This window comes from Juglans regia, chromosome 14, assembly GCF_001411555.2.
Source record: "Juglans regia cultivar Chandler chromosome 14, Walnut 2.0, whole genome shotgun sequence".
NCBI lineage: Eukaryota > Viridiplantae > Streptophyta > Magnoliopsida > Fagales > Juglandaceae > Juglans > Juglans regia.
Window position 1 is genome coordinate 8,662,087 of NC_049914.1, and position 27,424 is coordinate 8,689,510.

The window sequence follows — 27,424 nt, forward strand, 5'->3', positions numbered from 1 at the left end:
AAATATCAAATAAGCTATTTATATGTATATGAGATTTCATTTTCAAATTTAAAAAAATTCACATGTCAAAAAGGAGCACCAATTACTTTTCAAAATCTTCAAACAAAACATGTACATGTGAAAGATGACAATCAATCTTCTTTCAAATTTTTAAAATTTAAACTTTTAATCATGTCACGCATATGTGAAAGATGACAATTAATCATCTTTAAAAAATTCAAATTTCAAACTTTGCCCGGTTTGGATTCGCAACCCATCTCAATACTATTCACTACTATTCATCAACTTTAATTTACAAATCTCATTACTATTCACAACTCATCTCAATTCACCTTCGAATCTAAACGAGGCCGATTGTTGTTTGGATTCGAAGATGGGTTGTGAATAGTAGTGAGATGGGTTGTGAATAATAGTGAGATTTGTGAGTTAAAGTTACTGAATAGTAGTGAATAGTAGTGAGATGAGTTGAGATGAATTGAGATGAGTTGTGAATACAAACGAGGAATTTTCAAATATGTCATGCATATGTGAAAAATGAAATTTGATGCTTTATGATAAAAGATTAATTTTGAGCCTTAATCCAATTTCGAATTTTATCAAGAGATGTATAAAATTACTCTAAGAGCTTCATTTGCAAGCTTGTTCCCTTTCTTGCACATGCTTGGTTCATTGATGTGCTTAGTTTCATTGTGTATGCAACTAGAGTTTGAGATTCCTTTATGCTTGAATTCATTTATTATCATCAAAATCTATATGTAGATATGTAATTATATGACGCTTGAAACCTTGGGTTCAACACCTTACTTTGATGGACTTATGTCCTTTCTATTGTTCATTTGTTAGAATCCTTTAATGCGGCGTGACCTCTAGGACAGTGTCATTAATGTGGTGTAGAGTTCGGGTAGTGATGTCATTAATGCGGCGTGACTTTCTACTCACTTTATCATGCGACCGTTCCCTATCAAGTCGCTCCATGCCTGTTGTCAGAAGGTCATGAGTTCTCCATATTTCCCGTCCACCTGCCTGGGTGCCTGGGCAGGTTCCCAAGGGTAGTTTGTCATTGAGGTGGTGTCAGGGTGGTGAGTTTCATCCTCTCTTACCGTTTACTTTCCCTATACAAGGGTTGCTTCGTGGGTGAGTTTTGCTCGTTGGCCGAATATTCTGTGAAGGTCTTTTAACTTCTTTTAAGAGAGAGGTCGTCGGCCTTGACTGGACTTGGCCGGAATTGGCCGGGCTATCTGACTTACTTCCCTAGTAGCCCCTCGTGGGCTTATTTTAAGGGCCGATAAGGGAAAAATCCCCTTACACCCTCTATAAAAAATATAATACAAATAATAAAATATAAATCTTTGAAGGTTTTTTCAACGTTACGTATCAGTTTTTGCAAATATAAACCCTCCTCGGCACTTTATCAGATTCTACTTTAAACTATATTGATCCGAAAGCATATGCTTATCTTTAGGTAAAATAAATAGCATTAACATGGTTAAGAGTGAAAAAAAAAATCTAAGACTCGATGCTTTTAACAGAATATAGCAATACGCGCTCAAGTCTTTGTGCTACAAAGCATGATTTTTATTAGTTTCTAATATTTTTGGCTATATGTCCCAAAATTTGCTTGCTATAAGGAATCAAACAATCAGCAGAACTACAAATTTATCTTAAAAATACATAATTATGATAGCCGTGAGGATTTTAAATTGTTGGGCAGACTGCAGAGAGTAACAAATACATGAGTCGGAGTGCCAACGATGGAAATGACTCAGAAAATAGACTCACTTGACATGAATCCCGTATTGACAGCTGGTTAGCTAGCTAGAGAGTACTAGAGAGGACTTTAATAGCCAAGAAGCCATACACAGATTTCGGACTGGAAGAAAAAGGAAATAAATGGTATTTATCAGGCGTTCTGACTCAGTGGCTTGAGAAAAAATCAAATATTTTAACAGGCAAGAACACATGATAATTCATAATGGTATAATTATCAGTGATTCTTTCAAAATCGTATCGTTAAATTTAATTGGTAGAAGTTGACGGTTATTCAACATAAAAAGATCAGTAAATAAATCATTCGTGAAAATATGAATAAGCAAGAATCTCACAAACTTCAGCTCTGCTTACTGCTGTTTAGCTTGTATTTGTCAAAACCGAGCATCAGCAGCAGTTCATTCATCAAATTTCCGTCAGTTGACATTTCAACTCATTCCACACCAGAGTTGTAATATAGAATCGAAAATCAGAAAGCCCACATGGATCAAACTGGATGAAGAAGAAGAAGAAAAAGAAGAAGAAAGAACTGGTGTTACCTTCGCATGATTTCCTGGTTATCTTAATCCTTTCGAATTCACAAAGCCCAGCTAGATCAAACTGTAGGCATGTCTATTCGAAACTCAAAAGTGGAGCATAGCCACATATTTGCGGATGCAGCATCATCAAGATTCCCACAAGAAAGAAACCTTTCGAGTAAGAGAGAACAAAGCGTCCCTTGAAGTTTGTGAATCTTAATGATGCTGCACCCGCCAATACTGGCTGGTGAACTGATGATGATCTTCCCATGCAAGTGAAAAGGAGAAACCTTAACCCTTAAAAGAAAGCCAACCATGAGGGAAAGGTAAAGAAAAGGAAGAGAAGAATTAGAGAAAGCAAAACCCATCAGGATATCCTTTAATATCCATCAACTAATTGATAAGGTGAACATGTAAGTGCTGAAAGATCAGATTTGGAACGCCAAAACCTGGCAAACATATATAACTGAGAGTTTTTACGAGGATTGAATCATTGAAGGGAAAGAGGGATGTATTATATATGAGATTTATTATGCATAGTCACTATTCACTTTCACACTCCACACTTATAACTTTTTCATAAGGTGTAAGATATTTTTTATTAAATATGAGAGTATTTTTCATAAGGTGTGTGATATTTTTTATAAAATATGATGGTACTTTTCATAGAGTGTGGGATGTAGAGTGTGGGACGATAGATAATGACCGATGAGAAGAATTTTTTTATATAAAGTTGATGTTAAAGAATAAAGAGTGATGAATGATTGGCGGGGAATGAGATGTTGTGTAGGGGAAGTGAATTAATTCTAAGTTTGGTGGCTAACCATCGAATCTAGTACGGAATAAAAATCCTGAGGAAGCACCAGTAGCACATACAGATGCACAAACAAGAAACTGCAGTAACATCGACCAAAAGAAGACGAGAAATTGAGATTTGGTGGTGGCTTTTTGCATGGGTGATTTTCACATATCAAGCCAGCCCTCGTGCCAGAACAAGCGTTTCATGTGGAAGGAATTGAAAGTGCCTGTCCCGACTCCTCACAGTTTCCAAAAGCTAGAAAATATCGCAGAAGAGACGAGGTGGTCCAAAATTTTTTTGAGTTTTCCTTTTGTATTTGTAAGTTTGTTGTGTCAACACATGATTTACTTACCTGTCGTAAAAACTATTATAATTATAAAAATTAAAATACTACTATTTTTTTTATAGACCTATATATTTCAAATTCTCAAGAGAATATGGAGTGTATAAAAATAACAAACTTCCAAATAATTTTTTTTTAAAATTATTTTAAGTCACGTTCAAATATTTTTAAATAAATATCAAGTAAGTACATTACAAGAAAAATATTTATTTCTCAATAGAAACAATCTAAAATACTTCGAGACGATCTCCTCATATACCTGTTTTACTAAATTAAGAATAAAGCTAGATATATTCATGTATTATTCAAACGTCATGTGCTCATTTTGAAAATGAGTGAAATTTATCATTGAATTTTTTTTTTACGTGAATCTTATTTTATTTATTTATTTTTTTAAAATAATATGTAACGCTTACGCACTCTATGACTATAAATATCATTTTTCCTTAATTAATATGCATATTTATTCTAAATTCACAGATCAACTTTGCAGACACCTATTTTCTGCAGATGGTTAAAAGTCATGCAAGTATTACACTCATGTCATAGAAATTTACCACTTATGACGTGCCTAGCTTTGTCATAAAAAGATAAGCCTTTCGACTGTCTTAAGTAGTCTCACGTCACTCGGAATTGTAAGTGATATGCAATGAACATAATTTTTCAATAAAATATATTGGACACAAATATGAAGTACCATATCAAATACATGAAACAAAAATTACGTCGAGCATTCTATTTGTACTTCATTGACGTAAAATTCCGTCAATTGATCAACCTAAACCTCCATAAATATCCTCGTATCACTCTAATTTTTAAATGCATCTTTGATTAGGATCATGTGGTGTAAAAGTGGTTTTTACACCTTCCAATCACACGCAATCACCCCATACATAATTCTACCAATTCTCTAATAAACTAAATCACATCGAATTAAATAACTTAAAATTTTTTAAAAAGAGAATATTAATTTTAATTTTCAATTAATTTTTCCTATTCATAAACAAGATCAACCAGAATATTCTCATAATTCTTAATTACTTTGTGAAGAAATTAAGATTATACTAAGATGACAAAAGCCTCTTTAATTACGTACCGTACAGGCAAGTGGCATTAAGATAAGCTTAATTATCTGCTAAACTATATGGTAATCATGATTATAGTTTGTAGCCAAATTAATAGGCAGCGCACTGTGCGATCAACGTGTAAAGGCAAAGACGCATTGGAAAGTGACCATCTTTTGGCCAAGTTTCTGAACTAATGTTTGGGAATCTAATGCATGATGTGTGATAGCGATATATGCATGCCGCTACATAGTTAATTTATGTTGTCAAGTCTCGGTGACATTACTACAACCATTAACGTGTACATAAAGTGGAAATTATACTGCGACAATATTGGTGACCCACGTGGGTCTGTTGGGAGGTTTATATATATATATATATATATATATATATATATATTTATATATACCCACATATATACATGTGCACGTATATGCTCAAGAAGTCAAGGATTACAATTGGTCTAATTCTTTCCCGTGGATTGGTTTGCCTCTCTCTGAATGGCTCGTTTGGAGAGAAAAAATGATATGAAAATTTTATGAACAGTAATAAAATAATTTATGAATAGTAGTGAGATAGTTTGAATTGAATATGTTTTAAATTTTAAAAAATAAGAGAGAAAAAATTGAATAAAAAATATTATAAAGTTAAAATATTTTTAGAATATAATTTTAGAATATAATTTTTATTTAGAGATTTAAAAAAAATTGATTTATTTTTTAATTTTTTATTTGAAAGTTTGAGAAAGTTATAATGATTAGTTTGAAAATGTTATAATGATTAATTTAAAAATTTTATATTTAAATTATATTTAAAAATGAGATGAGAGGACAAATAAGAATTTTGAAATAAATTCCATTTCCAAAAAAGCCTTAGTCGTCTATAAATTAATTCATTTTTTAATCCACAGTGATTATCTTTGATACAATTTTTTTGTTTTAATGATCAAGCAGCTTTTGGTAAAATTTGGCCTTAAGAATTTATTGAGAAAGCCATCTAGCCAACAATTATAAATTCTCGAAGGTGGGTTTTATAAATAAAAGAAAAATAGTATTCCTTAAATGTTTTGACGAGTAGACACATATCATGTTTTAAGTACGGTTAGATTCTTAATTTCTCTCAATTTATTATTATAATTTTTTTAAATTTTAATTTAAAATATAATAAATAATTTAATTTTTTCAAATTTTAAAATTATAATAATATTAAAAAATAATATTCTAATAATATTTTATTATCTTAATTCAACTCACTTCAACATCCAAAAACAGTATTGAGATTTCTTACGATAGACTCAACATATGCGACTTACTACATTTAAGGTGCTGTTTAGACAGTGAATTAGGATAAAATAAGATGAAATAATTTTAAATAAGTTGAATAAAATATTGTTAGAATATTATTTTTTAATATTAATATTATTTTAAAATTTGAAAAAGTTAAATTATTTATTATATTTTGTGTAAGAATTTAAAAAAATTATAATGATGAGACGTGATGAGTTAAGATCACTTTCTTTTATGTCTTTTGAGTTCAAAAACAAATGTTTGCAAGTGCTTCTCTGAGCCTCACCTTCATCTATCTTTTCACATTGCCTAAAAAACTTTCCTTGCACTAAGCACTCCTCAATAGTTTGGAATCATGATAGATAATAATTATGCCCGTTGCCTTATATGAAGCCTAAAGTAGTAAGATCTCAATGTGTTCCGAATAAATTATTACATATTCCTATACCCGAATAAATTAGTCTCATTACTTTTAATTAAGATATAAATATAACAAATACTTTTTTGTTTGAAAACCTTAAATTTATGAAATAGTTTTCGTAGATTTGCTAGAATTTAGAGTCGAGTAATACTAGATACATGGGTTGCACAAGACCGCATATTTATTTTTAAAAAAATAAAATTTATCGTTAAAATATTAATTTTTTTATGTAAATTATTTATTTTTTTATTTATTTATTTTTTAAAAAATACGATTCTCACGTACAATTATAAATATAATTTCTCTAAACATAAAGGTAGAGGAGGATGCTCATTATGTGACAAAACCAAGTTGAACTCTTCTCTGCCTAAAATGGGCCGCCCAATTTCCTTCCCAGCCCAAACTATTAAAATAGTAATGATACTTCGCGGGCAATTTATCGGATCTTTTTTACTTAATGATGTGATGCATCCACTCCACATTAATATGAATTAATTATAAAATTTGTACCAAATTAGCAATAAAGTATTGAATGCTATAAAAATATTGAGTGACACATCAGTCGAATATTAAAATAGCAACGATATTTCATGGGCAATTTACGGGATCTTTTTTATATAATGATGTGACACATCCACTCCATATTAATAGGGATTAATTATAGAGAAAATTTTCTGACCGGTTGGGCTGCTAAGCCCCTAAAAATAGCCCACCAATAATATTTGGACACATTTGCATTTTATCACCGCACCTCATCCAATTACTGACTTTTTCTTTTATCTTTGTTTTCTCTTTCGTCCAAGAAAGAAAACAAGTAATACTACTTCAAAATTGTTGTTCAAGAAAAAATCAAACTGAGAGAGCATCCCAAAGAGAAGGGCAGGTTTGGGGTGGGATTTTTCAAATCTCGTCATCTCATCTCATCTCGTCATTACACATTTTTCAAATCTTCATATAAAATATAATAAAAAATTTAATTTTTTCAAATTTCAATTTAATTTTTTTAAATTTCAATACAATAATAATATTAAAATATAATATTTTAAATACTAAAATAAAATATAAAATTCTCATCTCATCCTCTAAACTTACATAATACCGAGGAGAGAAGCGTAAGAATTCCCTCCCACGTGAGCCACGAGAGCCAGTAAGCAGAATCATAAAGACCCATCATACTCATTGCCTGTGGGTATAAAAATAAGAGTTATGCTACACGTAAGCCTCACACTCTGCACACCACTTAAAAAATATGTGATTTTACTCTTTTATTCTCATATTTCATATTTCATATTTCATGAAACATGAGGGTAAAAGAATAAATTCACATACTTTTAAGTGGTGTGCAGGAGTGTGAGGCTTATGTATATAATTTTTCTAAAAATAAAGAAAAAAAAAATGAAAATTTGAATAATTTTGCACAGTGCGAAGAGAAGGAAACGACAATCCTATTTTGAGTTCAGACCACAGAATGTAAATACCTGCCGAAGTTTAAGCCCTTTCTCTGTGATCAAAGAACTGATATAAAAACAATAAGAACATGGCGGCTGCAAGGGAAGGTTGGTCCTACTGTAGCCACTGTAGAAAAAATCTCCATTGCAGGGTGAGCGAATTCCTTGAACCGGACAACCCAGCTTAAGTTTGGATTTGAAAATGAAGAGAAGATTTAACAGCATTAAATCCAGTGACCAAAGAATTACAGACTGGGACCAGAATTTAATACCTTCAATCAACAATCTTGCAATCTCACGCTCTGCGGCACACGGCAGGGACGAAGACGAAGAGATTACAATTGTAGCAGTGCTAATCTTGTGTGGTTATAATTATTTTGTTTTGGTGTAAGTTATGACGTGGTTGCTTCTGACAGGAGGGCTGCTTATTAAGAGATATTTGGATTTGAAGATGACTTAAGATAAATTGAGATGGATTGTGAATAGTAATGAGATGAATTATGAATAGTAATGAAATTTATGAGTTAAAGTTGCTGAATAGTAATGAGATGAGTTGAGATGAGTTAAAATGAACTGAGATGAGCTGCAAATCCAAACGTCTCCACAAACAGCCGACCGCTTAGAAGCGGACATCTTAATTATAAAATTTGTACCGCATTCTTACATTTTTGTAATTTGAAAACTTAATTTTGTATTCAAAATTGATGGATAAACTTTAAATTTTTATTTGTTGCATACGTGTTTTGTATTATTACCTCCAGTAAGCTCCAATAAAAAAATAGATGGGCTCAGTGTGTCAAGAAATACCTTTGACACTCAAGTCATAATAGAATTTGGAAAGTATTACAAGTTTCATGGTAATCAAAAGTTACCACAAGTTTCTATTTATATGAACCGATGTCTAGGGAGTAAACTTGTCCCATGACTTAACTTTCTATGATCCTTGCTGGAATGTGGATTGTTAAGATTCTAAATTAGCTGTCATGTTGGAAGAAATCAATATCCTAGACGTAATTTATACCCTAAACAAATATCATAGGCGGATATCACGTCGGATTATCTTGTCTGTTACATCATTAAATCAGATTTGAATTATGTATTGGCACGTAATGGCTATCAACCTCTAATTATTATTTCGCAAGCCTCTACCTTTCTGTCTGCGAGTGGTTGTGGGCTCGACCCTCCATTGCCATTCAAGAACTTCTTTCACTCTTTAAAGCATTCTTAATGGGTTTTGTAAAACCCATATTTATGTAAAATTTGAAGGAAAGTAGCCAAAAATCCCATCCAACGGATGTTGTTTTTCATGTCTATTTTCAAGTTTTCTACAATGTTGTCGCTACATGTAGCATGGACTGTACACAAATGTAAACATTTTAAATTATTTTCTCTCGCTTCTTGTACTTTTTCTCCCACAATAATTTCTCTTTTCTTTTACTTTTTCTCCCACAAAATATTAAAAAATATAATATTTAAATGATATAGAAAAAAATAGATAAGCTGATATATAGTATATTGTAAAAGTCAATATATAAACTAGAAAAAATAGATTTTAGTGATGTATTTTGAAGAATAGGATAAAAAATCCATTGTGAATGCTCTTATAGAATTATTGTGAGGTTAATGTATCAATCTTTGATTAATTAAAACATGAGTCGTGCTACACTCACCGAGGGTGTAACCCGAGGATGGATCCTGATAAGGCCAAATGAATTTTTTTTTATTCTTTTTTTATATCTTTAAATATTTTTAAAAAATTATAACATTATTAAAAAATCTTTTCTTAATCATTAAGTAAAAAAAATTCATCGACATACAACTCTTGGCAACTAACTTTTTCCTTGACACATTGACATTGATATCTGTAAGTCAATCAAAAGTTGACACATTGCATACTATTTTTTAACAAGAAATTAAGGATGGCCTCAAAAAATTAAAATATTAATATTATAAAATTAAAAACTGAAGTATAGAAATTTCATATCTTGATTTTTAAGGCAGCAGTGTCCAATATTTTTCTTTTATTTTTTGAAAATTTGAAAAATAAACCCAATACATTTGTTTTCCCTCTATTTCAGTCAAACCTGCTTCAACACTTGCGAAAGCGTCCTTCATGTTCTCTTCACCGGTGTTCGTCATCGTCGTCTTCTCAGTAAGCGGGGGATTGCTAGTGATAGAGTTTTAGGAAGAAATGTATTTCATCCTCATTGATTAGCAGAGCATTACAAGTTGGTATATATACAATCTGGACTCAACAGAGTTCGTTAGGACAAATTGTCGTGCATCTAATATGCACTGTTGTACAGAAAGATTGGCAGAGTTTGTTACAAAGGGAATCTTGCCAGAGCACTACATTTACATAGAGGCAGCAAACAACCTAGTCTACGTAACACCTGATTCTTTTGGAAGATTATCTTCTGAGGTGGAGCTCATTTGTTGTGTCATCTTTGAGATGGAGGAAAGGGTGGACTTCTCAATATGCCGCCGCGAGCCAACCGGTGTATCAACAACTGTGAGGCTCATTCTTAGCAAATGAAACCAAGATGACACCATTGGTTTTGTGAGAATATCAGCCAAATTGGCCTTTGGATGGAAGAAAAGCAACTTGAAATGTTTTTGTAGCTACTCGATCCCGGAAAAAATGGAAGTCAATTTCCGTATGTTTTGTGCGGGAATGAAGTATGGGATTGACGGAAAGATAGGTTGCACCAAGGTTATTACACCATAGCAATGGAGGTTTAGGGAGGAAAACATGAAGCTATTTAAGAAGTGACTGTATCCAAAGAAGTTCAGCTGTTGTATTTGCAAGAGACTTGTACTCAACTTCGATACTTGAGAGAGCAACAGTGCGTTGCTTGCGAGAGTGCCCAGAAACAAGGTTTTGACCAAGGAAGATACAAAAACCACTGGTAGAGCGGCGGTCATCAGGGCAACTTGCCCAATTCACATCGGAAAAGGCTTGAAGTTAAATATTGGAGGATTTGTGAATGAAAAGACCAAAATTGATTCTATGGTTGAGGTACCTTAACAAGCGTTTGACAGCTTGCCAATGGGAGTGTTTTATTGAAGACAAAAGCAATATCGAGGCGGGTCAAAGAAAGGTATTGGAGATCCCCAACTACACTCCTGTAAAGAGTGGGGTTAGAAAAAGATGGTGTGTCAGAGATGAAAAGGCGAGTGGAAGCGGCCATTGGAGAGGTTGCTCCTCTGGTCGAAAGCATGTTGGCTCGAGATAGGAGTTCCCGAATGTATTTTCTTTGAAAAATTTGGATACCATCAGATAAGTACGTAATTTCTAGCCCAAGAAAAAAAATGATAACTTACCTAAGTCTTTGATAGGAAAAACAGACCCAAGAAATACAATGAGATGATCAATCTGTGAGGGATGAGAAAAATAAGTAAATAAGGAGGGGTCTAATTTTGATGGAGTAAAATCGTATTCACATAAACACAAACTGAGTTGGGCGAACCAAGCTCTTGGAGATTGTTTTAGGCCATAAATGGCTTTCCGCAAACAGAAAACACAATCAGGGTGGTCAGGATGGGTGAAAACGACGGGTTGAGTCATGCAAATAGTTTCAGAAAGATCGTCATGGAGAAAGGCGTTCTGAATATCTAGTTGACGAAGTGGACAACAATGAGAGACAACTAAGGATAACACAAGCTGAAGTGTTGTGGGTTTTACAACAAGGCTAAAGGTTTAAGAGTAATCGATACTTTCCTGTTGATGAAATCCTTTGTCAACGAGGCGGGCTTTACGTCGTTTGATGGTACTGTCAGCCTTACGCTTGATGCAGAACACCCACTTGCAACCAACAATGTTAGAGGAAGGGGAAGGGGGAACTAGAGTCCAAGCTTGACTCTAAATGAGAGCATGAAACTCAGTAGACATGGCATCACGCCATTCTTGAAAATAAGAAGCAACAATGTATGAACTTGGGTCCTCTGGGATGTCAAGTGAGGTACTGACGCACTGTTTAGGTGGGGGGTAAGAGATGGAGCCATCGGTGAAGTGTTTGGGACGGTTAGAATGTATTTTTGAGTGGGTAATAACGGGGGATCGAGGAGGTGGAGAGGGTGGATTAGAGGAAGGGTCTGGAAGTGAGAGTTGGTTTGTCGAAGAAGATGAAGGGGGCGTGTCGGTGGAAGGGGATGAGGGAATAAAAGATGGGCTGCAGTTGGAGATGATGGGCCTGAGGGAGATTGTGGGCTTTGATTTAAGGAGGAAGGATTGGGGTCGAGAATTGAGGGAGGATAAATGGGCGGAGTAGTATGGGTTTGTTGAGGAGAAGTAGAAGCCGACAAGGAGAGTGTGGAATATGGAAAAGAATTCTCGTTAAAGAAGACATCTCTCTCTCTCTCTCTCTCTCTCTCGATATATATATATATATATACACACGTATATGATTGGTTGATAAATGAATACATTTGTATCCTTTGTACATGGGACTATACCCAAGAAAAATACAAGGGAGAGAATGAAAATGCATTTTATGATTGTTGTAGGGATGGAGATTTAGCCAACATTCGGAACCAAAAATTTTAAGAAATGAGTAATTAGGTTCCTGATTAAAAAGAAGAAGATGAGGTGATTTATTTTTAAGTGAGGGAGATGGAAGAAAATTAATGAGATAGACAGCGATTTGAAAAGCATCCGTCCAAAATTTTTAAGGTAGGGCAAGTGCAAGTCCGGTTTTGACTATGTGACAGTGTTTTCTCTCTACCACACCATTTTGTTGGTGGGTTTGAGGGTAAGAAATTCAATGCACAATTCCTTGAGATTAGAGAACTCAGGTAAGGGGTGAAATTTGCCACCCCAATCACTTTGAATAATTTTTATTTTAGCACTTAAAAGCCTTTCAACATGTGTTTGGAAAAGAAGGAAAGTGGAGGTAGCATCGCCTTTAGAGGCAAGTGGATAAAACCACGTATAATGGCTATAGTCATCAACAAAAGAAATGTAGTAGCGAAAACCTTCTCTTGATAAATGAGGAGATGGACCCCAAACATCTACATAAATCAAATGCAAAGGTCCAAGAGACCTATTGACAGAATTCTTAAATGATAATTGCTGGCACTTTTCAAGAGGACAACTAGTGCAAAAAAGTTAGGTTGAGAAGGAATAAACGGCAAGCATTTGTTGTGCAAAATGTGAGAACCAAGCCGAAGAGATGGATGACCAAGACGATGATGCTAGTGAGCGACAATGGGCTTTTCTCCAACTAGAGCAACTCGATCTGACTTGGGAGTGTTTGGAGAAGGAAATATATAGAGACCATTATGTGCTAGTCCTTTGAGTAGAGGGGTTCCTGTTCGCTTGACTTTCACAGTGAATGAGAGTAATGAAATTCGAAAAATACTGAATTATCACAACAAAATTGATTAACTGAGATAAGATTTTTTATAGTCTGAGGAACATAAAGTAAATCGTACATAAGAAAATTAGAATTGGAAGCTGAGGAATGAAAGTCACCAAAGCGGTTCACAATAAGACCAGTGCCATTACCAACTTTAATTTGTTCAGGTCCTGAGTATGGTTTGGCAGAGAGGTTGAGGTTATGCAGATCAAAAGTAAGGTGGTTTGTAGCAACTGAGTTAGGGTACCACTGCTTATCCGAAAGGGATTGAGCACTGGTAAAGTGAGTGGACAGAGCTTGGGGAGGATCATATTGATAAGCTTGATCAAATCTGTAGTAACATTGCAAAGCAACGTGACCAAAGTTTTGGTATACTTGACAAGTGGGCTTGTTACCAGAATGTGAAGGTGTCTGAGAAGATGAGAAGGGACGGCCACCTCAACCACAACCACCTTGATAGCCATTATGGCTACCACGATATCCACCCTGACCACCACAAGGGGAAGAAGCAGTGGTGATATTTCCAGAGGGGTTAGGGAGAAGACCAGGCTGAAGAGATGTGAGTGAGATGCGACTTTCAAAGGTAAAAAGTAAGTTGAACAGTTCAATAGAGGTTATGGGCATGGGATGTGTGGTGATAGAAATGATAAAGGCCTCAAACTCAGAGGTGAGGCCATTAAGAAGATAGAAAACAACCTCAAAATCCCTCAATGGTTCACCCGCAACAGTCATATTAACAGAAAGTAAACAAACCTTGTGATAGTAATCTATTACCGAGAGTGAACCTTTTTTCAAGTTGGTGAGTTGGTGGCGGATTTGAAAGATTTTTGGCCTAGGATTGGGAAGTGGACATTATGTTAAGTGTGACCTAAAGCTCACGAGATTTGCGAGATGCAATGACTTGAGCAAGAATGGGTTCGGTGAGAGATGAAAGAAGGGCACTGAGAAGCAACTGGTCTGTGCGACGCCATTGAAGGTAAGCTGGATTAGTTTGAGATGGGGAGGAGAGTGATGGAGAGGGAGATGAGGGATCGGAGGGGGAGAAAGATATCGGAACCAAGTTTGACTGAAACTATGTGGGAAAAATTGCTGAGAAGTTGGACGGTGGTGGAGGAGTGGTCACCAACCATGGAGGACTTTAGTCGTATTCCAGTTGTGGTACCATGATAGAGTTTTAGAAAGAAATGTATTTCATTCTCATTGATTAGCAGAGCAATACAAGTTGGTTTATATACAATCTGGACTCAACAGAATTCATTTGGACAAATTGTCATGTAGCTGATATGCACTGCTGTATAGAAAGATTGGCAGAGTTTGTTACAAAGGGAATCTTGCCAGAACACTACATTTACATAGAGGTAGCACACAACCTAGTCTACGTAACACCCAGTTCTTCTGGAAGACTATCTTCTGAGGTGGAGCTCATTTGTTGTATCATCTTTGAGCTGGTGGAAAGAGTGGACTGCTCAATAGCTAGGATATGGCCCAAAACTGCTCCAGCGATCTATTAAGATACAGGATGATGAGATAAAAAATAGTAAATAGTAATAAAAAAAAATTAATAAATAGTACTATATTATTTATAAACAGTAGCAAGACATCTTCATTTACCAAACCCAACCTTCATGATGTGACAAAAATAAGGTTCACTCGAAATAAAGAAGGGTCCATTCATGTGATCACGATTTCAAATTCTCCAGGGAGGAAATGGTAGCAAAAGACTGAACACAGTTTCAACTTGCTAACACAGACTTTGGAATTGATTATATGCAAACAACAGAACAGCATAAGACCAAGCTACACACCGCGCTTCCCTAACCAGTTAGCTACACCCTGAAATCTCCATAAATATACATATGTGCTTCTTCCTGTCTTTACTCCGTCAAACCAGAAAAAAAGAAGCATACAGTAATATCCAAAGCCAACACAGTGCTGTAAGCAAGCAACTCATACAACAAAAGGGAAAATTGAAGAAGAAAAGCCACTTGCCACAACAAAGCATAGGCTTGGCATTTAGGAGCGATGGCAAAGAAGAGCTCAATATTAGGTGGTTGCAAATACACATTCTTTGACAGTTCCCTCTTCTCCTTCTTTTTTTTCGGAGGGGTTGGTGGCACCATTGCCACCGGTATCCTACTCTCTAAGCGTTTAGGCTTTGAACAACCAGCCTTACAACAGACCTCTCGATCCTCCTTCATGATCACTAGCCAAATAATCACTCTCTCGCCCAAAGAGCAAGAAAAGTGCACCTAAAGAAGGTATGTGTGGGTAGCCTTCAGAGCAGTGGGAAGAACTAACAGCTTGGCTTTAATGGTGGTTCGAGGATATACACAACTTTTTCAATATTTCATAAAGAGCGCCTTAAGATGATGAATGTGTGCAACGACTGGCTTTGGAAGTTGTTATTGCCTTAAACCAGATTTGTGGTCCTTGCAAAGATAGCTAAGCAAAAGTGTCATGGTTACGTGTCATAAGCATGCTAAGCTATGATCTACGTGGAGGTGCACGTACGACGGTACTTTGAAAATGTTAGTGAAGTCTTTCAAATTTATTGTTGATGTATTTTAATTTATTATTTATTTAATGGTTAAAAAAGTGGCTATTAGTAAATTTATATATATATTTTAATAATTTAAAATGTTAAAAAATTATTTTTAAAAATAATCAAAAATAAAAAAAAACAAAAAAAATTATAACTAGTTGGTAAATGCTGTCGGCCCGCTAGCATCATCATTCTAATTTTTAGCTGCTACTTTCGAATTACAAATTTGGCACCAAGTCTAGATTGGAGAAAATGCGGGAAGTTTGTTTAACATTGGGTTTAAAAAAATGGACACCATTGATTGTATACATGTCTCCTTGTTTACATTTTTCATCTTTATTTTTTTTAAGGTTGTAAATATATAGGATTATTCTTTGAGATTGATTCGGTCAAACTCGGATTTGACTTGATTTGTTTATTAAACGAGTTGTTCGTTAGTACAAAATTATGATCGATTATTAAATAATACAATTTATATAAGATTCGATTGAACTCATACAAGCTCGTATAAACTCAAATAACTTCATATTTATGATTTTTATAATAAAAATATTTTAAATAATGATTGAGATTAGAGAAAATCAAGTTCCAAATCCTAAACATGCTACTTAAATCATTATAAATTTAATCATTTTTTTAAGCACATTATAAATATAATGATTGACTTATGTATATAGAAACTTTATAAAGATATTAACAAAATCTTAGTCAAAATTTTTAAATGAAATTATAGAATAAAATAAAATAAAATAATCTATTTATCTAAATGAAGCAGCACAAGTTTGAACTCACTCCAATATTTAAAAAAACTATTTGTGAATATAAAATGCAATTTGATGAAGAGTCCAATCTCAACACATATTCGAATAAAAATAAAATGAATAAGATTTGACCACCTATTACTCACTCTTTTACACATTTACCCCTTCAACCCCTAGTCCCTTTAACTTCAATGTTCCCCTTTACTCTTCATCTTCTCTTCTTTTGTGTAATTATATCTTATAGTAAAGGTGACTGGACTTAGACAGAACTTTGCAGTTACGTGTGGCGGAAAGCATTTAAGGCAATGTCAACTCTCATTTAGGTGTCAGTGCATGCATGATCATCTAATTGAACTATGCCAACTGTTAACAAACACACCTCTATTTTAGGCTGTTATTTATCTTCTTGGTTCCATGAGTTTCTAATTTTCCAATGTTTATAATACTTCTCAAGTGTCAAGACATAAAAGATTTTCAAGCAATCATTTTTGTTGAGTGAGGTATGATCATTGTAGTTCTTCCTAAGGTTGATTCAGTTTATCTTTGTTAAAGTGTTGTAGAGTTGTCACATTTGTTAAAAGATGTTAGAGTAGTACTGCAATGGTTTAAAAATTGGAACTTTCTACACACAAGTATGTCTCGTTATAATCAGGTGCAAATACTATAAATTAATGATGTTTTTGGATGTAGCTTTTAACTCCTTGAGAATGTAGCTTTAAGTAACACTTTATCATTAAGTTTATAAAGAATATGAAAAATATCTGCTCTTCTAAATTAATTAATTAGCATTCAGTATGCATTTCATTATCAAATGCTTTTGTTCTTGCATTTTGCTGGATGAAAATAAAAAATAAAAAAAAACTTAATAAAAAGATGGAAAATGCTTATCAGACCAATAGTTCGTTTTGTCCTTTTTTTTTTTCAATACAAAGGCAAAATACACTATCGGTCCCATGTATCAGTCCTTGTAATAGAGTCCAAAATACACTTGCTAGCCTAGGAGCTTATTTACGTACGCAAATTTCTATTTTCTTAGCCGCTACACGATCCCCGGGTTCACGAGCAGTTAACTTGTAGGTAAATGACCCAATAAACAAATCTCTTTACAAAAGAAAGGGTAAAGCTAAATCATTCTTCCTTTTGTAAGTTTGGTCGGGATACAAAAAATATTTAATTTTATCTCATCTTATTATTATAATTTTTTTAAAATTTTACTCGAAATATAATAATAATTCAATTTTCTCAATTCCAAAATATTAATAATATTAAAAAATAAATTATGATAATATTTTATTTAATTTTCAACTTTTATCTCATTTCAACTCACTATATAAACAGTACCTTAATGTCAGGCCATGCATGACTCTGCCACTATTTGTTACAAAGATTAATCCGAAAATCCCAAAGGAACTTGAGGACTAATGGGATAGCCTTTTTGTCTCTTTATAGTTTATACCAAGAGGTCATAATAATTGGTTACGAGCACATATCAACTTCACATACCCATGTCATGAAACCATCGTAGTGTCGGGTGTTATTCATGTTATCAACTTTATAGCAAGTGAAACTATATGATTAATCGACAACAAAAAATAATAATAATAATATTAATAATAATAATAATCTATAAATCCATATTAAGACATTAATGTTAGTTTGATATGATAGGATTATTTTTTGTTATCTCAAAAAGTAGGAATTTACAATAAATTAGATTTACGTTTCTTTTGAATTCATCAATGAAAAATTACAATCTAAATAAAAATAGATATTTATATTTTGTGAAAAACATCTAATAAGAAAGAAATAATTTAAATGATTGTAAAATTAATTGTAAAAGGCTGTGAATATAATGTTGAGAAAGTCTCGAGACAAAAGCTGATACTCAATTGGCCGATCGCCAACGTTTTCATCGTTATTTCACCTGAATCAACCATTAACTTTTCGGAGGCTCAATAATAAAGCTAGTTACCGAGGTTTTAATTTGAATTTTAAACAAAATCCAAAAAATAGCCGTTATAATCTTCTAGTGATGAAAGATATAGTCGCTTCGCGCACTGCCACCGCTCGCTTCTTTCAAACGCTCAATGGCCACTAACAATCCTTCGCAGCTGCTCCCGTCAGAACTAATTGATAGGTGCATTGGGTCGAAGATATGGGTGATAATGAAGCGGGACAAGGAGCTCGTTGGTACTCTCAGGGGCTTCGACGTCTACGTCAATATGGTCCTCGAAGACGTCACAGAGTATGAGATCACTGCTGAAGGGAGACGGATAACAAGCTTGATCAGATTTTACTAAATGGAAACAGCATTGCCATTCTCGTACCTGGTGATTCGCCTGATCCAGAATGAGAGCGCCGTTAACCTTTACTTGGTTCTAAATTTTTCTCCCTTTTTCTGTGATTGGTGGGTCAGATTACTCTGTTTTAACGAGAACTCTAACCATCAAGAAGCTACTTTCTCCACCACTTTCTTCTCTAGTAGTGATGGTTGTAGGATAGCGCGTGATGGGCTTTTCCAATCATATATCATGGAGTATGATGGATTGTTTTTAACAGTTATCCAGACTCTTATGCATCTTTTTCAGGTGCCATGAGCCCTACTGTTTCTCCCTTTATCTTAGTCTTTGTTTAGAAATGAAAAAAAGAAAAAGAAAAAAAAAAGATTCGTATTCGAATTTATGGCTATAGGAATGAAGAGCTTGAGATTCATAAACATTTCTGGTGTTAAGTGGGATTCCTGGAGGTAGACTGTATTAATTTACAGAATCTATAGGGAACGCTGGAGGCAGAGTATTAGTTTACAGAAGTTATCATTAATATGTATTCACATTTCTACTTCTGCAACGTTCTTGCATCCTGCCAACCAATTTTTTTTTTTTTTTTTTTTTTTTCTTGCATCCTTAATAACTATATGAATTTGCATTTTTTATGGTAGGGAAGCCTTCCTTTACAAGAAACAAGCAGATCTTTTGTTCCCCCCAGATTTTGCCGAAGACTTTCCAGTTGCAATGCAGGTGTCAAAGTCGCTACTTCTTGGTACTTGTTTCAGTAAACTGCTGCAAAATTGATAGTCATGAATTTTTTTAATTCACAGATATCCCACAAAGACAGTTTGATCTACGTGATCACCAAGCTTGGGCTATTATTTGTTTATGACTTGGAGACCGCTTTTGCAGTTTATAGAAATAGAGTCTGTCCAGATCCAATGTTTTTGACAGCAGCCTTCACCAATGGGAGGTTTTTTATGCAATCAATAGGCATGGACAGGTGTTATTGGCTACTGTAAATGATCAAACAATCGTACCATTTGTCGTGGCCAGGTATACTCACAAGCATGAATTTTTGTTGGTTTTATTACGGAAGAATAGTTATTTTGTTTACAAATGGGGTCTATTTACATTTACAGTTGAACAATTTGGAGCTTGCTGTCAATCTGGAATCTTCCTGGAGCAGAGCAGCTTGTAAGCTGATTGTTTTTCCACCTTATAGTACCCATTCTACTAGTTTGAAAATTTTAAGCAGATAAAAATTAAAATAGTAGTTATTTAACACAGTTATGCAACCATGTTGCAGTTTGTGATTTGATAATGTTTGAAGTTTGGTTTTTTTAATGACCAAGGCACTCTGTTTACACATGTTTCTCCTAAAAAGTCTCCTTCATTGCTAAGTATTGAACAGTTTTAAGTACTTTTGTAGATTTCCCAAGCATACCAGTGCTGCCTAGCCTTTAATAAGAGCAGAGATAGATGTGATTTATTAATGATGTTTACTGTTGACCCTCTTTTTGTTACGATTAACAAGTGTAGTATGATTACATGGCAAGAATAAAAAAAATGATGTTTTGGGCCGTGGTTCCTGAGGTTAGCGAACCCCTGTTCTTGGGAATATAGTATATCCCTGTCTCATTTTCACTGTGGATGTGGGAATATGGACGTGTATTATTGCCATTGCGTTTTAGAACCTGGGGTCTCACAATGATAGAATAGATGACGTTTGTGTTGCATATATTGAATGGTAATATGTTTTTTAATTACATGTTTTTATTCTTTAACTGCTTGTATGTGAATATATACTTAGAGATTGAATTATTTATTGCTCTGTTCCTTCTTATAATACTGGAAATCCGGGGATGCTTGGTTTTGGGTCTCAGGTTGTCCAACGTTTCCAAGACTTATTTTCCCAAACAAAGTACAAAGAAGCTGCAGAAATTGCCGCCGAGTCCCCAAATGGAATCCTCCGAACACCGGACACAGTTGCCAAATTCCAGGTTTTACATGTTGATTCTCCAATCAAACACATCTTACCTTTCAGAATTTTTTTTTTTCAATCAAACACATTTCGTTGGCTTCTCCTATTTCATAGCTTCAATGTTCTTCATCCATGTCAAGGTTTCGTTGGCTTCTAATATCTCAACAGATTGTAAGCACTGGTTGTATTGGCCTTATCTCTCCTCACTGTCTCTGTTGCCCAGTTTGACATTCATCGGATCTTTCTTTTGATGGAATTGAATGTTTATTCAGGTTTGTTGCCTTCAGATCTCTTTCTTCAGGTTTGTTGTCTCTAATGAATTTTGAGTTGGTATATTAACGAAATAATAAGGACGTGTGACTTTCCATTGTTATTGCTTTAATTTTTTTTAATACTGACAATGATCTGTGTCATCTTAAAGATGATCACCTAATTGCCAGTGGGTCTTAAATTTTAATTAGTGTATTCTGCATTGTCACGGATCATATAGCTCCTAAACAACTTTATTTGATGGGGGAAAATCAGAAGCTGTGAAAGGTACCAGAGATCGATAATATTAATACACCAACACTAAATCTAGCACTTCCAACACCAAAATCGTGAGGCCCTAGTCTTTTAACTACCGGCCGTACTTTGAGCAATATTAAGTTTCATCAGCTAACTATATATATATATATATATATATATATGATCCTCATATGTGTGTATATCATGTATACATGCATGTATGTGTGTGTGTGTGTGTAAAATTATATATATGATCATATGCTAATTGTATCTTTATTAATTACACTAGCCTGATCTCCCATATTTGGGCTCAGAAAGATCAAAGGAGAATTAATATGGTTTCTCCTCTCACAGAAACACCATTAATGGTTTTGATTCACGCTTTCTTTGGTAATGCTATCTAACTTCCATTTGGATAGTTGCTGCTCTTTTCGGCCACTGTAACACTTTTATTTTATATAGGTCTTGGAAATCAATCTGTTAACTTTTTCAAATGTAGCTGACGCTATTGAACAGTTGGGTGTGCTTGAGATATGTGAATATAAATTTGAATGAATATAATCATTGGTTGACAGGTTTGGGTCTGCTTTTGCAAAGTCCGCATACATTGATTAGTGTACATCATATCAAACCAGCTGCTCAAATAAACACCTAGTTTTAGCAATTGTGCATGACCTCATCTGATAGGATAATTCTACATGCTTGAGAATTTATATAGGGTTCCTCGTAAGACACCTTGTTGGAATTGTCCTCTTAAATTGGAACAGGATGGGGGCTTAATTTTTGTCTTTTAACTCCAAATATTCTGCATGCACAAGTGTGTCAATTGCAAGTGTATTTGCCATTTGCCTCCTCTGGTTGAAACCATATGAGAATTTAATTTTTGAAAGATGATTTCCTACATTTTTTTTTAAGAGTCTCGTTAAGCCCAGTGAGCGTTGTTTACGTTAGGTAGTCATGCAAAAAAGCAGTACAGTTAAAAACTAATTGCATTTTCTAGAGATAAATTCATATGTGAAACATGTTAGAGATAATTTGAAGGGTAACTTGTGATTACAAGTGTTCTAATCCTCTCATCATTTTTGTTAAACCCTTTTTCCAGAGTCTTTCAGCAGTGAGTACTTCTGCTCATCTTTTGCACATCATTTTGATGCAAAGATGAAGGGATGAAGAAATGTTGATTAAGGTACTTGTACTATTGTTTTCTATTCCAAATTATAATTCTCATTTAGGGGCAAAGGTAAATAGTTTGATGGTAGATTACAATATTAATTCCGTATTATTATTTTTTTATCCGATAACATATATTGTTCGATGTAAAGGGAAGTTACACACTTTACACGGACAATTTTCAATAAATATATTATGACAAGCTAACTGTGGTATTCTGCCCAAATAATCAACAAGTATATATTACATTAGGTTTGTTATATTTCTTTGTAGATTAATCATATTTTTCCATTATTTGTAAAATTTGTAGTTCTCTAGGATTGTCTAATAATGCAGGTTTTCCATGCTGCTTGATGTGCTTTTAGCAGTGTACCAACGAACTTTGTAAAGATTGATGACGGAAGATACTTGCTATATTTACGTAATTTACAGAGCGAGGTAAACGTATTCATGTTTTATGTTTTTTTATTGATATAGTTTGTGTTCTTTGAAGCATTATTTTTGCAATATGAGAAACTTTTTTTAATTATTGCTAAAATTAATATTATGGCAAAAACTTTTCTATAATTTTTTTATTACAAATTTTTTCCCTCATCCTCATCCTCTCCTCCACTCTTCCTTTTCTCTCATCTTCTCTGCTCTTCCTCCTCTCTCCTTCACCTCTCTTCTTCCCTCCACTCTTCTCATCCTCTCTTCCTCATCTCTTCCACTCTTCCTCCTCCTATCTTCCTCCTCTCCTCCACTCTTCATCCTCTCTTCCTTTCCTATTTTCCACTCTTCATCTCCTCCATCTCTCTCCGTCCCCTCGTCTGCTCTTCCTCCTCTTCTCCTCTCTTCTTTCTTCCCTCCACTCTTCTTCCTCTTCTCCTCTCTTCCTCTCCTCCACTCTCCTCCTCTCCTCCATCTCTTCCTCCTTCCGCTCTTCCACCTCTTCCTCCTTCCACTCTTCCTCTCTTCCTCCTCTCTTTCACTTTTCCTCCTCTCCTCCTCTCGTCCTTTCCTCCTCTCTTCACTCTTCCTCCTCGCTTCCTTTCCTTCTCCTCCACCTCTCTTCCTTCCTCTCCTCCTCCTCCAATTTAATTTTCCTCTTCTCCGCTCTTACTACTACACATTTTTTTCCCTAGATATACTATTTGTATGTTATATTTTTAAATATTATTATTTTTGGTTTGATATGATTAGACTTTTAGTATTTCTTTCTCAATCCTTATGGGTTTTAAATTTTAATATCAAAACCTAGAGATTTGTTGAGGAGGCCTAACTTTGATTGGATTGACTTAGTGGATAGCCTTCAGCTTTGATACAAAGAAGGCAGACGCTCTCTAGGTCTATAGATGACATTTTGTACTCATTATTCTTTTTGTATAAAATACTCTTTATAGGTCTTACTCTTTATTTAGGAATACGAAGATTTCGATGCAAAGATGAAGATGGATGAAGAAAGGTTGATTTAGGTAATGATATTGTCGTTTCCTATTCGAAATTATACTCCTCATTTGACGGCAAAAGTAAATAGTTTGATGGCAGATTATAGGATTAATTCCGTACTATTACTTTTTATCTAATGACTTGTATTCTTCGATAATGAAGGGTATTTTGACAAGTTATGACAAGTTAACTACGGTATTTTGCCCAATGAATCAACATGTATGTTATGTTAAAAGTATTATGTCTATTATTGGATTGTTTTCAGGAACTTTGTATTTTATTTTACATTAACTCTATGTTTATTATATTTCTTATCATAATTTTTCATTATTTGCAAACTTTGTAATTCTCTAGGATTGTCTAATAATGCAGGTTTTCTATGCTAGTTTATGTGCTTTTAGCAGTGTAACAATGAACTTTGTAAAGATTGATGATAGAAGATACTTGCTATAGTTATGTATTTTGTAGAGTGATGTAAATATATTCATGTATTTTTATTGATCTATTTTGTGTTCTTTGAGAAACTTTTTTTTACCAGTCAATTACTGCTAAAAGTAATATCATAAAAGAAAATTTCCAACATTTTTTTTATTACAAATTTTTTTCCTCCTCCACTCTTCATTTCCTTCAGCTCTTCTCTACTCTTCCACTCCTCCTCTCCTCCTCCTCTCTTCCTCCCTCCACTCTTCTTCCTCCTCTGCTCCACTTCTACACTCTTCCTCTCCTCCATCGCTCTTCCTCCCTCCACTCTTCCTCCCCTCCTTCACTCTTCTTCTACGCCTCCACTCTTCCTCCTCTCCTCATCTTCTCCTCTCTTACTTCTCTCCTCCACTCTTCATTTCCTCTTCTTCTCTTCTATTCCTCTCTCCTCCTCTTCCTCCGTTCCTTTACCTCTCTTCTCCTCCACTCTTCCCTCCTCTCTCCCTCTCTCTACTCTTCCTCATCACTCCCTCTCCTCCACTCTTCCTCCTCCTCTCTTCCACTCTTCCTCCGCTCTTCATTTCCTCATCTTCTCCACCTCTATTCCTTCTTCCACTCTTCCTCTCCTCATTTCTTTCTCATCTCCTCTTTCTTTTCTCCTCCTCGCTTCCTCTTCCTCATCCTCCTGCTCCTCTCCTACTCATACTACTATTACATATTTCTTCCTCCTAAATACGCTATTTGTATGTTATATTTTTAGAAATTATATTATTTTTGGTTGGATGTCATTAGACTTTTAGTATTTCTTTCTCAATCATTATGGGTTTTAAATTTTAATTTCCAAACCTTGAGATTTGTTGAGGCCTTAAGCATGTACAACTTTGATTGGATAGACTTAGTCGCTAGACTTCAGCTTTCATACAAAGAAGGTAGACGCTCTCTAGTTCTATAGATGACATTTTGTACTCATTATTTTTTTTTGTATAAAATACTCATTATAAGTCTAAGTCCTTTATTCAGGAATACCTTTCATTTTGTTGCAAAGATGAAGGGATGAAGAAATGTTAATTTAGGTACTGATATTGTCGTTTCCTATTCGAAATTATACTCATTTAGATGACAAAGGTAAATTGTTTGATAGCAGATTATAGGATTGTCTAATAATGCAGGTTTTCCATGCCGGTTGATGTATTTTTAGCATTGTAGCGACAAACTTTGTATAGATTGATGACGGAAGATACTTGCTATATTTATATATTTCATAGAGCAAGGTAAACATATTCATGTTTTTTTATTGATCTATTTTGCGTTCTTTGATGCATTATTTTTGTAATGCATATTATGAGAAACTTTTTTAATAGTCAATTAATGCTAAAATAGTAGAAAATTTCCTATATTTTTTTTATTACAAATTTTTTCCCTCCTTCTCTCATCTACTCTTCTTTTCCTCCTCCTCTTCTCCCATCTTCCTCCTCTCCTTCACTCTTCCTCCCTCCTCTCTTCCTTTCCTCCTTTCTTCCTTTCCTCTTCCTCCTCTCTTCCACTCTTCGTCTTTTTCTCATATTTTCCTCCTCTCCTCCACTCTTCATCCTCTCTTCCTTTCCTCTTCTCCTCCACTCTTCATCCTCTATTTCTTTCCTCCTCTTCTCCACTCTTCCTCTCCTCCTCCACTTTTCCTCCACGCCTCCACTCTTCCTCCTCTCCTAATCTTCTCCTCTCTTCCTTCTCTCTCCTTCACTCTTCCTTTCCTCTTCTTCTCTTCTATTTCTCTCTTCCACTCTTCCTTCTCTCCTCCTCTTCCTCCTCTCCTCTCCTCCACCTCTCTCCTCCTCGACTCTTCACTCTTCTCTCCCTCTCTCCCTCTCTCCACTCTTCCTCATCACTCCCTCTCCTCCACTCTTCCTCCGCTCTTCCTTTCCTCATCTTCCTCCTCTTCTCCACCTCTCTTCATTCCTCCACTCTTTCTCTCGTCCTCGCTTCCTCTTCCTCATCCTCCTCCTCCTCTCCTACTCTCTACTACTACATATTTCTTCCTCCTAGATATACTATTTGTATGTTATATTATTAAATATTATATTATTTTTTGTTGGATGTCATTAAACTTTTAGTATTTCTTTCTCAATCATTATGGGTTTTAAATTTTAATTTTCAAACCTTGAGATTTGTTGAGGCCTTAAGCATGTACAACTTTGATTGGATAGACTTAGTGGCTAGACTTCAGCTTTCATACAAAGAAGGTAGATGCTATCTAGCTCTATAGATAACATTTTGTAGTCATTATTATTATTTTTTTTGTATAAAATACTCATTATAAGTCTAAGAGTCCTTTATCAGGAATGCCTTTCATTTTATTGCAAAGATGAAGAGATGAATAAATGTTGATTTAGGTACTGATATTGTCGTTTCCTATTCGATATTATACTCCTCATTTAGATGACAAAGGTAAATTGTTTGATGGCAGATTACATGATTAATTTCTTACTGTTACTTTTTTATTTGATGACATATATTCTTTGATGATGATGGGTAGTTACACATTTTACATTGACAGCTTTCAATGACTTTATTATGACAAGCCAACTGTGGTATTTTCTACCAAAGGAATCAAAATGTATGTTATGTTAGAAGCATTATGTCTCTTATTGGATTGTTTTCAGGAGTTTTCTATTTTATTTTACATTATTTTGTCTTGATAATTTGGTTCAAACGTTTTCTTTCATAACTCTTGGTTTGTTATATTTCTTTGTAGATTAATCTTACTTTTCCATTATTTGCAAAATCTGTAGTTCACTAGGATTGTCTAATAGTGCAGGTTTTCCCTGTAAGTTGATGTACTTTTAGCATTGTAGCGACGAACTTTGTACAGATTGATGACGGAAAATATTTGCTATGTTTATGTATTTCATAGAGCAAGGTAAACATATTCATGTTTTTTTATTGATCTATTTTGTGTTCTTTGATGCATTATTTTTGTAATGCATATTATGAAAAACTTTTTTTAACAGTCAATTACTGCTAAAATACTAAAAACTTTCATATATTTTTTTTTTATTACAAGATTTTTCCCTCATTCTCTCATCCACTCTTCTTTTCCTCCTCCTCTTCTCCCCTCTTCCACTCCTCTGCTATTCCTCCTCTCCTTCACTCTTCCTCATCTGCTCCATTCTTCCTCCTTCCTCTCTTCCTTTCCTCCTTTCTTCTTTTCCTCCTTTTCTCCACTCTTCCTCTCCTCTAATCTCTCTTCCTCCCTTCACTCTTCCTTCTGTCCTCCACTCTTCCTCCTTTCTTCCTTTCCTCTTCCTCCTCTCTTCCACTCTTCCTCCTCTTCTCCTATCTTCCTCC

At 34.5% G+C, this 27,424-nt stretch overlaps 1 long non-coding RNA gene and 1 pseudogene across 1 annotated transcript; one reads left to right on the plus strand and one right to left on the minus strand.

The window, feature by feature from the left end:
- Positions 1-7,307: 7,307 nt before the first annotated feature.
- Positions 7,308-7,992, minus strand: LOC109013023. Its single transcript, XR_001999536.2, has 3 exons — positions 7,919-7,992; positions 7,677-7,829; positions 7,308-7,381 (listed from the first exon to the last, which is right to left on the minus strand). It is a non-coding gene; the product is annotated as an uncharacterized LOC109013023 (long non-coding RNA).
- Positions 7,993-18,357: 10,365 nt separating this feature from the next.
- Positions 18,358-18,659, plus strand: LOC118344486 (annotated as a pseudogene).
- Positions 18,660-27,424: the final 8,765 nt, after the last annotated feature.